Below are 12,374 nucleotides of genomic sequence, written 5' to 3'. Positions count from 1 at the left end.
AAAGCTACAGAATACTATACGAACAAGAAACAGAATCAGCATTTCAGCGAAACACTCACGCGGGCAATGAAAAATTATAGGTTTCTTTACAAATCACTAGTTCTTGAACTCAGGTATATACAATTTTCTATTCTCAATTATGCTACAGTAGTAGTAGGTAAGAATTGAATAGTTAATTCCCTTCTTCCTCTGTATCAACAATAAGTTCAATGTTTAGGTGTCAAACTTTGAAATTAATTAAAATGTACTGGTTGTTGTAGAATAGATTGTTTGACGATTATAAATTGGACTAGAGCCTACGTATTAGCTTGAGGAGTTTTGAGGTGAGTGGATACAACCCTTTACTAAAGTGGTTCTACCCACAAAAATATGCCCACAAAGTATTTGATAAAATGCTTTAAAGAGTCAACATGTGCTTAATTGGAACGAGTGCGTATATGTTGACTAGGTATATTCTTGTTGAAGCTTATGTATTTTATTCGAGAAGTATAAGCGTCTATCTTCATATTTTTATGCTTTATTACACGATCTTACATGTTAAAGTTTCAAGAGTTAAATAGAACTTTTAAAAATACTTTGAATAATTTTATTTCATACTAATGCTATGTATGCACTCAAGAATATTGATAGGAATATTGATAGATCACTTTCCAAAAAAAGATTTAGACTTGAAAAATCACAAAAGAAGTTTTAGAAAGAAAAGATTTTTGGGAATATCCTCTATTCTGAGAAGGGGTCATCGTCCAAGCCGAGGGTCCTGACAAAGACGTTGACTTCCTGAAACTACTTGTGTCAAAGTAGGGAGCACACGAGTCGAGGGACTCGTTGCTGAGAATTTACTTAGCCAGACTAAGGTATGATACATGAGCGTTGAGAACCATGAAGCGGTGACACCTCGTGGATTGAGCCTATTCGGTCATGTTGGGATCGAACCCGTGCCGATCACACGGTGACTAAGACAAAAATAAGTCAGGATAATTGGAACTCCTAAAGCATAAAGTGAAGTATTTTTTTTATAAGAAAGAAAAAGAAAAGAATTTCTTTTAGAATATTCATAAACTGCTATTATGCAATTATTTTAGAATTGTTCTTAGAAGCTTTATGTTTTCCATGCATTTAGAATCTTTGCTCGTAATGTATATTTTATTAAAGTTTCGTCCCCTGTTGTTCACTGAGTACGATAAATGGTACTGACGTTCTCTTTTGGGAATCTATGTTGGTCTGCGATATAACATAGGAACCGATTTTGCAGGCGAGCAGGCTACATGTTAGGACTTCCCTCGCTTCCAGTGCTATTGATGAGCTCCACTTTTGTTCGTGGAATATTCCTTCGAGTCATCATTATTTAGCCATTTCTTTGTTTACTTGGAGAACTTGCTAGGAAATCTCATGTCCTGAGCAGTGCGTCAGTTTATCAGTAGAGGCTTCATAGACAAAGTCGTTGGGTTAAGATTTAGATGTTTTTGATAATAATACAGTATTTTAGTAGTACTACGAATAAAGTTTTGGAGTTGGTTTATTTTAGATATTCAAATTTATTAAAAATATTTGGTTAAAGTATTGCCTTGTTGCATATAAAGATTGAGGTTATAATAGTTTTGATAAGCATAGATGGTTTGCTCAGTCAAATTTTGCAACTGGGTGCCGGTCACGGCTTATTCAGAAAATGGGTTGTGACAAACTTGGTATTAGAGCCTCAGGTTTATGGAGTCCTAGTGGTTTATGAAGCCGTGTCAGTAGAGTATTATTTATGGGCATAGAGTGCGCCACACTTATAAGTAGGAGGCTACAAGCATTTAGGAAAAGTCTCATTTTTTTCATACTTTGGATCGTGCAGTAAGGCCTACCTCTAAGAAATTCTCTAATGTATTCATTTCTCCAAAAGTCGCAGAAATGGCTCGTACTCGCAACTCTAACATCGACATTCAGGATGCTGCTCAAGAAACTATTGCTAATATTGTGGCTCAGGGTAGAACTAAGAAGACTTCAACTCAGAAAAGGAAGGGTAAATCCACAAAGGGGGTTCAAGTACTCCGGGTTGAACATAAAGAAGGGGTGAGAATGATGAGCTAGTACCTCAGGATCCATTGCCACCCCCAACATCAGTTTCGGCTCAGACAACTATATCTCCAGAGGTAGGTCAGATGTTTAATGCTGTCAACAATGCTATAGAGATGTTTAAAGCCTTCATGGCCAAGCAGAATGAGAGAAGAGATGAGATTCAACCTCAATCAAATAGATAGAACAATTCTGAGTTCTCAAGAGTGAATGAATTTTAAAGTTGAGTCCTCCATTGTTCCATGGTTCTATAGCTGATGAAGATCCAATGTTACTGTTGGAGGGTGTCAAGAAAGCCCTCCGAGCAATGAAGGAATTTGATGATGAAGCTGTGGAGTTGGCTGCTTACCAGCTTAGAGATGTGGCTGGCACTTGGTTTGAGATGTGGGAAAAAGAAAGAGATGAAGATGATGGTCCGCCTACTTGGGAAGAATTTGAAGAGGCCTCAATGGCTAACTTTATCCCGGAAGAGGATAGGGAGGCTAAGGCTACAGAGTTCGAACATCTCAAGCAAGGGAATAAAAGTGTGCATGAGTACTACATGGAATTCATAAGGTTGTCTAAGCATGCTCCTCACATGGTTAAGACCGAAAAAGCAAAGATTCACATGTTTGTTGGCGGTTTGGCTTACTACATTAAGGATACGACATCAGCTGCAGTGGTAGGAATGCCAACTTTCTCCTTTGTTGTGGGATTCGCCAAGCACTTAGAAAAAGACAGACAACAAAGGAGAGAAGAAAAATAGTATAACAAGAAATCCCGGACAGCAGGCAGGTTTAATGGTACATCCAGCGAAGGTGGAAGGGGTTCCTCCAATAAGGAGTCATTAGCACCAGCTCAGTCCAGTCATCAGTCAGGTGGTGGGTCTTTCTTTAGACGTACTTAGAGTTATGGAAACCAGTCTCACCAGAATAAGAATTTTAGGACATCATCCTTACATAGCCAGAGTCATGTTGAGCAACATTCGCAACAACAAAGTCTTTGTGGAACATGTAAGCGGCAACATTCAGGTCAGTGCAAGCTCGAGTTTCATGGTTGCTATTATTGTGGAGAGATTGGTCATATAAAGGCCAACTTCCCAAAGTTGCTATTATTGTGGAGACATTGGTCATTAAAGATTTTTAATTGACTTATTTCCTCCCCTTTTTACTCATAAAATCCCCAATAATTATACTTCAAATTATTGTTGTGATAATTTAATCATTTAAATTCTATATTTATGCCAAAATATGGTTAAAATATTTTTAATGTATTTTTATAATTGTATTTTGCATTTTTAAAGCTAATTTGCATATAATTGCAATATTAGCCTTATTAATGTATAATTACATTTATATGCATAAAATTGATCTTATATATTTTTAAAATGTTGAATTCTATTTTAAATCATTTTAGTACATGAAATTATTTTGTATAAGTTATTTACTATTTATTATAAATTATATGGGATTAAATTGGCTATTTAAAATATAGCCAGATTGCATTTCGATTTTAGCCTCAATTTTAACCCAACCCAGCCTAATTCCCAATCAAAATACCCGACCCATACCCTAAACATGCTTATCCAACCTAGAACCCATTAGATCATGGCCGTTGATCTAAGAGATCAACAACCCGTATTAACTCTTGCCTTTTTTAACTCTAAACGACCCCTAACCTTAACTCATTCTCCCAAACCCGCCGCCTCTGTATTCTCTTATCTCCTCTCCTCACCCTCAAACCCTATCCCTTCAACCGCCGATCTCACTTCTCCGGTGATCTCTCATCGACTCGTAAGCCTCCAATGACTTCTCTCGTGCCATGCCTGCCTTCTCTAAGGTCTTCAAGGGCCCAAGGCCACTCCAACTTGCATCTAATTTGCATATAATTACATATAATTACATTTTAAAGCTAATTTGCATATAATTACAATATTAGCCTTATTAATGTATAATTACATTTATATGCATAAAATTGATCTTATATATTTTTAAAATGTGGAATATATATTTTAAATTATTTTAGTACATGAATTATTTTATAGAAATTATTTACTATTTATTATAAATTATATGGGATTAAATTGGCTATTTAAAATATAGCTAGATTGCATTTCGATTTTAGCTTCAATTTTAAACAAACCCCAACCCAATTCCTAATCGAAATACCCAACCCATACCCTAAACACAATTACCTGACCTAGAACCCATTAGATCATGGCCGTTGATCTAAGAGATCAACGACCCGTATTAACTCTTGCCTTTTTTAACTCTAAACGACCCCTAACCCTAAATCATTCTCCCAAACCCACCGCCTCTATATTCTCTCATCTCCTCTCCTCACCCTCAAACCCTAGCCCTTCAACCGCCGATCTCTCTTCTCCGGTGATCTCTCATCGACTCGTAAGCCTCCAATGGCTTCTCTCGTGCCATGCCTGCCTTCTCTAAGGTCTTCAAGGGCCCAAGGCCACTCCAACTTGCATCTAGGGTTCGTCACTTGTCTGTTCTTGGCTACTCCAGTGTGATTTTGAGCAAAATCATGCTGTATTTGATCCTTGGGATTCTAGACAGGTTCTTTCATCTCTATATGGATTTCTTCTAAAACCTTAATTTCTTCCTATATCTCTTAGATCTGTACAGATCTAAGACTATTTGAGTTTGTTTCTTTAATGTTTTACACTATCCTTGGAACTCTTTTACAAGAATCGTTGATTTCAAATGTTTTTCACCTTCTTCTAAAAATTAGGGTTCCAGAACTTTTTTTAAAATTTTGTTTAACTAATTCTTTGTGTTTAAACTTCTATTTCTTGCATTATTTTAACTGATTCTATGAGTTTATCACATCTTTAACTCTTCTATGTTGAAAGCCCTAATTTTTCTAGGCTTCTTCGTCTGATTTTGTGGCTGGCCTATTCTTGTTTGAGTTTCTGTGACTATCCCGCCTCAAATATGTTTTTACTGAGTTTTTATGCCTAACTTACAACAGCTCTATGTGCTGGGCTTCATCTTGACTGGTCAATACTTGCATTTTTTCTTGCTATGTTTGGTTACTCCTATCTCACTCTATTTGTATGCTAAAACATTGACTCATGATTCTCTCTTTGATTGACTCTGAGCTCCCTGTTTCTTGGCTTGATTTAAAAACTTCCATTTAGACCTTCGATTCTCCTGTTTAACGTTGGTTTATTTGCTTATTCATAGGAACCCATGTTACTCTCCTTAAATTAGTAATTTCGAGTCCTTGATTCACTGATTTACTATATGCTGATTTTTGATTATTTTCATATTCTGCAACTTTATTTTATTTTCTTACCTTATTTGGTTAACCGAGTATTTTACTGATTCTTCACTAGCTGTTTCCTTAATTGAACCTTTATGTACTTACCCCTAATTATCTATTTTGTAACTGATGCGCTACTTGATTTCTTTCCTTAAACAATTTCTGCCCATTACCATTGGTTGATTACCCCTTAATTAAATGAGTACTTGCATTGATTTGATTCTGATTAGTACTTGGTTCCATAATTACAATAGTACTATTATTCCTCCCTTATTTTGCCTAATTTCGAACTACTATATATAGACTCTCTCTCATTAACACAAACACACGAACACATTGGTTCAAAAACTCTCTCTTACACACTAAAAGCTTTGTGCTCTCTCTTTTGTGTCACTTACTACTGTCTAAAGTCAGCCGGCTGCAAGCCAAGGCTGACTACTCGGTTCTCTTTCACTTTGTGTTTGCTATCCCCTTACTAGTATGTTCTAATTTCAATTCTAGTCCAAAAATAACATGCTTCTACTATTACTTCAATTTGTCATGTTTCTAATATGCTTCTATCTATGGTTTTGTTGTTCAACCTGCAATTAACATGTCTACTTCAATGTCTTCTTTGCTGCATGGTATATACCCCCTTAGGATCCCCTTCTAGTATGTCCCAATGTGACTGTGTTTCTCTGATTCCTGGCATGCACCTTCCTGTATGAAGTAATTGGCCTATTGATTCTGTATTAACCCTAAACTTCATGCTATACTTTAAAAGCCTTGACCCCTTTTTAGGCTCCTCTGATTCTGTGCCTAGGTGCATCTGTGCTTACTATAAGCCATATGCTGACCCCAAATCCCCATTACCCCTAAGTGGATGTGAGCACCTATTTGACTCCATGTATTGAAGTGCTTCTGGTTTTGTATTTAGTTTGATTGATTGTTAGTCACCTTATCTTTCTTTAAATTGTCTTTTTTTTTTTACAAAACCATTTCAAGCAAATCTCTCTTTTTAATACTGTTTTCCTACTGAAACCTTTCAAACTATGTCAAGCACTCTCACTATACTCCTAAGTAACTAGGTTCTGCCCCCTCCAGTGTGTGTACTGCCTTCGGATCCTCTTGAGAACCCTCTGAACTATGGCATACTGAGGTTGGCCCTTCCACACTGCACTTACTCAATTTGGTTACAAAGTCTAGGTGCGAGCATTGCCCGGGATCCTTGAGATCCTTAGGGATCTCTGACGCACCTAGACAATGATATTGTTTATGAAACAGGCATTTGAGGCTATTGCAGGTTTTGGGAAATCACTTGGGCCTGCTTCAGGCTCCCAATAATGTAACTTCTTCTTTTCCTTTTATCTATTTATGTAATTAATTCATATGGTCTGTAATAATTTGTAAACAAATATTGGGGTAACTAGTGAAAAAGGGTGGGTAGTTACATATTTGTGGGGTAATACGGGTAGAAATCATGCCTATAGGACTTTATATTTTGCTATTTTTGCCTTACCATGTTAGAAATCATGTCTATAGGTCTCAAGTGGTTCTAATAATAGAAATCATGTTTATAGGTCTTAAAATCAACCTCACAAGTAGATACCATGCCTATAGAATATGATCTAGTTCAACTTTTGTTATAACAGATATTTATATGTGCTTTCATTTGTTATCATGCCTACCAGTTTCTACATCAGTTTTTTTAACAATTAGATATCATGCCTATAGGGAACAACACCAGAAATTCTGCCTATAGATTTAAACCAGTTTAATTTAAATAAATCAATCCAGTCCACGATTAGTTCACTTTGAAACTAGTTTAATTAGTGGTTTATTTTCCCTGAAATGAATTCTTTCAAAAACTGCCTTAATCTATCATTAGATAGCATGCCTATAGGGATTCAAGAGTCTGTTTTAAAATCTGCCCTATTTTACTATATAAAACGTAGTTATCATTATTCCGTGTGTAGGCAAGCCTGTAGGGCGTTTTCAAATCCTGTAACTCCAAAACTGTTTCTGCTACTTAGTGTCTTTCTGATTTTAGCTGGCTTAAAAAATCAGTAGGCAAACTGATAGGGCCATTACTTCTGAGTTTATAAAATAAATAAATTGCTTATCTTCTGTGTCTTGATATTCATTTTGACATCATGCCTTATGATACTGTTTAACAAAAGGCCCTTATTTGTGTTTGAGTCGTGCTGCTTATGTGCATTGTTTGTGGAGGTAAACTTGAGCCTCTAATTGCTTTTTTCCTGTCTTATGTGCTAAGGTCCTATTTTTTCTTGACTGTTGCCTTAGCATTTTCTCCTTTAAACCTTAGGGGTCTGTCTAGAACCACCTATAGGTAGAGATCCTAAATTTTCTTCCAGGACCATTAATAAGGGACGGGTAACAGTACGCAATAGAGATTACTGACCAACACTCGCTTTAATGACCACTAAGGGGGTGATAAGGGTAGATATGAGATATGATGACTACGCGCTAATGTCACGTGTAGCCCCTCATTGAGGAGTGTTTATCGGACATTGTGTGGGGTGATCCTATAGGCTAACCAACCTAAGACTACCCCTTTTTCCAAAATTCCTTTTGTTTAAACCTTGTTTTATATGTATACAACTTGTTCAAAATCTTTGCCTTGTTATTTGAGTTATACAATGTCTAACGTGCTTTACTTGCAAACAATTTGATTCAACTTTTTATTTGTTAATGGACTAATTCGTAAGTATAAGTTCGGCCGTGATCCACAGTTGTGGACCACGAGAGGTGCCTAACACCTTCCCCTCGAGGTCATTTCGAGCCCTTACTCTAATCTTTAGTAATGCAAACCAATCCAAGAGTTAATCGCTCTAGGTGCCCTAACGCAGCATAACCCGTTAGGTGGCGACTCTTCAAATACCCAATTCCCAAAAGGAACTGAGTTATTACCCCCTATGAATGTTGAAACCCGGACTTTCTCCGCGGAGGAAAAAAAGGGGGCGCGACAACATGGTGACTCTGCTGGGTATACCTTTTAGGCTTTTACCATAACGAACTTATCCTTTTACAAATTAGTCCAAGCATGCTTTATCCCGTACCCTTCTCCCTTATTTAAATTTAATTGCCCTTTTTAAGCGTTTATGGCTCTTTATCCCTGAAACTTACTTGTCTCTTTGTTTTCTTTTCCCTGTAACTGTCTTTCAATTATTTATATGCGGTATTCATTTTTTCCTACGTGCAAATACTTGACTACATGTTATTAATTGCTGCACAAATCATGCTCCGCATCATATTCCACTCGTGCGTATCAAATCCTATAGCAACGCTTTAATGAGTGGTTGCGCTCTTCCTATTTACTACCCTTAAATTCGGAAAGGTTTATTTGCGGTAAACCAGTTGATCAGCGGTGCAGTCGACAGTTCCGTGCCTTCCCCCTTGAGTTATCCGCTTGAGGGTGCCTGTCTAAAACCCCATAGAAACCTTACTCTGGTTAAAATTGTGTATCCATCATGGTCAAACCTAGTTGGATCCATTATGTTGTCCACATAATGATCCTTTAAGATAAGCCTTATCCAAAGTCCATCGGGTTTTTCATAATCCCAACAGACACATCCACGTTCTGTGCATTAATTTGGATAACTAAATACCGATATGTTGATCATAAATATATAAATAGTTGAGTTCAGTGGGGGGTAAGGTCTAACCCTTTTGTTTTGAAGAAAATGAGGCACGAGGTCCCCAGATTCGGTATGGTTAGCAACATCTCACCATTGCTACTAGATTGGTGGGAGGACCTTTCCTTAAGTGGAAAGAAACATGTGAGAAAGTACCTGGGTAACCTGCCCTCTTTGCTAGATATTAAGCCAAACAACAAACTGATCGAGGCTGCCACCTTATTCTGGGATAGTGAAAGGGTTGCGTTTCATTTCAGTGACATAGAAATGAAACCACTTCTAGAGGAAATTGGAGGACTTGTGGGATTAACTTGGGACAGTCCCGGGCTATTTGTACCAGAAAACCGTACGGGCAGGGGATTTTTGAAGATGATGGGGTTGAAAAAGAATGTCGACCTAATGTGCTTAAAAGAATCTTACATACCTTTCGAATACCTGCACGAGAGGTATAGCCATAGCAAGTCTTTCCGTACTTACCATGATGAGATCTCTCTCACTTTTCTGGGTCACATCCACCGCAGAGTGTTTGTATTCATTGTGTGCTACCTAGGCCTGATAGTGTTCCCAATGCAAAAGGGAAGAATCCACACTAGGTTAGCCATGGTCGCCAAGACTTTGATGGAAGGGATTAATGGACAGACATATACCATAGTCCCCATGATCATAGCCGATATCTACAGGAATCTGGAGCGCTGTCAAAGAGGGGTCAAGCATTTCGAATGCTGTAATTTGTTGTTGTAGTTATGGTTGTTAGAGCATTTCCAAAAGGGTCGCTATCGCCAAGAATTTCCGCAAAGGGCTTGGAACGACCATATTTCCTTCCATCACCCTAAGTAGATGACTTACATTCCAGGCAGATTTTCTCAACCGTAAAGCGCCAAAGAACGGGTAAAGTTCTTCGACAATCTGATTGAGGAACAGGTGTAGTGGATGTTTGAGTGGTTCCCAACAGACGAATTTATTATCAGATCCAGGGATGCTCCGCACTTGGTGCTGATCGGGTTGAGAGGAATATACCCATATGTCCCTATGAGAGTTATGAGTAAAGCAAGCAGAAAATAGGTTGTGCCAAGAGTTGTCAAGATGAGTCATTTCAGAGCAGACTTTCAAGACAACGATGTCTCGTACAAGTGCCAAGCTTAGCACATGTGGCACTGCAAAATCATTGTGGAGAAGAACGCCGTTGAGCCAGATAGGTATCATGCAGGGTGCGAGCCTCTCTACCCGACATGGTTGGAGGACAATCTGAAGCAATGGTGACACCAGGGGCTGGTCGAGGGAACAGAATCATAGATGAGGAAGCTAAAGCTCAGGTCAAATACAACAGGCTGCGCAAGAGGGTCCACGACTCTGAGAATGAGCACCGAGAAATAAACGAGAGGAATGTGAAGTTGATCGAGGAATGGAAAGAAATGGCAATCACTTCCAACAGGAAACTGGAATATCTGGAGCGAGGAATAGTGGAGCTGGAAGGCAAAGTCATAAAGAGGATTGAAAATTGCTAGAACGCTAAAGAAGCCTACGGAGGACATTTGGCCAGAGCCTACTTGCTGCTGGGGATACGCGAGCTGAGAGATCTATATGATGGAGTCCGGAAGAAAGAATCTGGGGAAGGTCCTTCTGGGACCAAATAGGCTAGATTTATTTGCTTTTTCCTAAAAATGTAATAAGGCCAAGTGCCAGTAGTGACTTATTTTATTATTATCCTAGTGTCGTTTTGGGATTCGTTTATTTTTATATTATGAAATGAAGAATTTATTAGCATTAAAAGTTTTCCAAGTTTATTTCTCGCTAGGCCTAAATCGGGCACAACGAGGCTCCCAAATTAAGACGCGAATTTACATTCCCGCAATATGTGTTTAAATACTACAAACATTTCAGGATCCTCACTGACTTGTTACATTCTTTTTTCTTTATTTTTGATTATTCTCATCCCTTAGGTTGGTTCACTCATACTGGCCTCATCAATGTATCATACCAGATCTAGAGGCCCTCTACCTCCTCTTCCTCCAAGCAACACAAAAGGTAGAGGAAAAGCAAAAATGGATGACCTAAGTGGGATCCAAAAGGAGAATATTGAGAACGCAGAGATTTCAGATGGTCGTAGTACTCCGACGCCAAATGATTGGTTTTGAGACTGGAACAAAAGATACTAGAACTATAAGTAGAACTTGAGCAGGTTCGCAACTTGGCAAACCTGTCACTTACCCTGAATGTCCCTGACATCAACCAACAGAACACTAAGAACCCAGTACCTCCTCAAAGAACACAAAACCAACACCCACAAAATCCTCCCGCACCAAATCAATACGCAACTCTACCCCAAAATATCAATCCGATGCCGATACCAACTCCACCGCAACATCATCATCAATCAATTCATTACCCGTTAACCACCACTTACCACACTACCCAAAACACACCACTACTCATTCCCGATCTCCAAAACTCCACCAATGACCATCACTATACCCAAGTTCCTAGCACCCATCAAAGCAACCCTATATATGTGGAAACTATACCTCATTCTACCCAACTAATCTCCTATGCACCGGAATCCTACGAGAAGGACATGCTCATTAAAACCATAGCTGAAGAACTCAAGAAGTTAATAAGCCGAGTTTAGGGTGTTGAAGGCGACAGAGGAATGGAAGGATTAAACTATGAAGACTTGTGTATACAGCCAGATGTGGAATTGCCTAAGGGATACAAACCTCTCAAGTTCGAGATGTTTGACGGCATAGGTGATCCCAGGGCTCATATAAGGACCTATTGTGACAAGCTTGTCGGGATCGGGAAAGATGAAAAGATCCAACTGAAGCTCTTTATGAGGAGCCTTACTGGGGATGCTTTGTCTTGGTATATCAGCCAAAATCCTAAGAAATGGTCCAATTGGTAAGCATGGTGTCAGATTTCATGGACCGGTTCAGGTTCAACACAAAAACACACCAGATATTTTCTACATTCAGAATCTAAAGAAGAAACCTACTGAGACTTTCCGTGAGTATGCTACTCATTGGAGGTCGGAAGCAGCCAAGGTTAGGCCATATTTGGATGAAGAACAAATGAACAAGTTCTTCGTCAGAGCACGAGATCCTCAATACTATGAAAGATTGATGGTTATCGAAAATCACGAATTCTCTGACATCATCAAACTTGGAGAAAGAATCGAAGAAGGAATCAAAAGTGGGATGGTAACGAATTTTGAGGCTCTGTAAGCCACAAACAAGATGTTACAATCAGGCGGCATATCAAAGAAGAAAGAGGTTAGAACAGTAATGGTGGCTCAGGGCCCAAAATCTTTATTTGTCTATCAAACACCTCCACCCACATATCAAACACCTCCACCCACATATCAAACGCCTCCGCCCACATACCAAGCATCACCGCCTACATATCAACCTTCATCTCCCAGATATTCCC

This window comes from Nicotiana tabacum, chromosome 5 (genome assembly GCF_000715075.1).
Source record: "Nicotiana tabacum cultivar K326 chromosome 5, ASM71507v2, whole genome shotgun sequence".
NCBI classification, from domain to species: domain Eukaryota; kingdom Viridiplantae; phylum Streptophyta; class Magnoliopsida; order Solanales; family Solanaceae; genus Nicotiana; species Nicotiana tabacum.
This window is presented reverse-complemented; position numbering follows the sequence as displayed.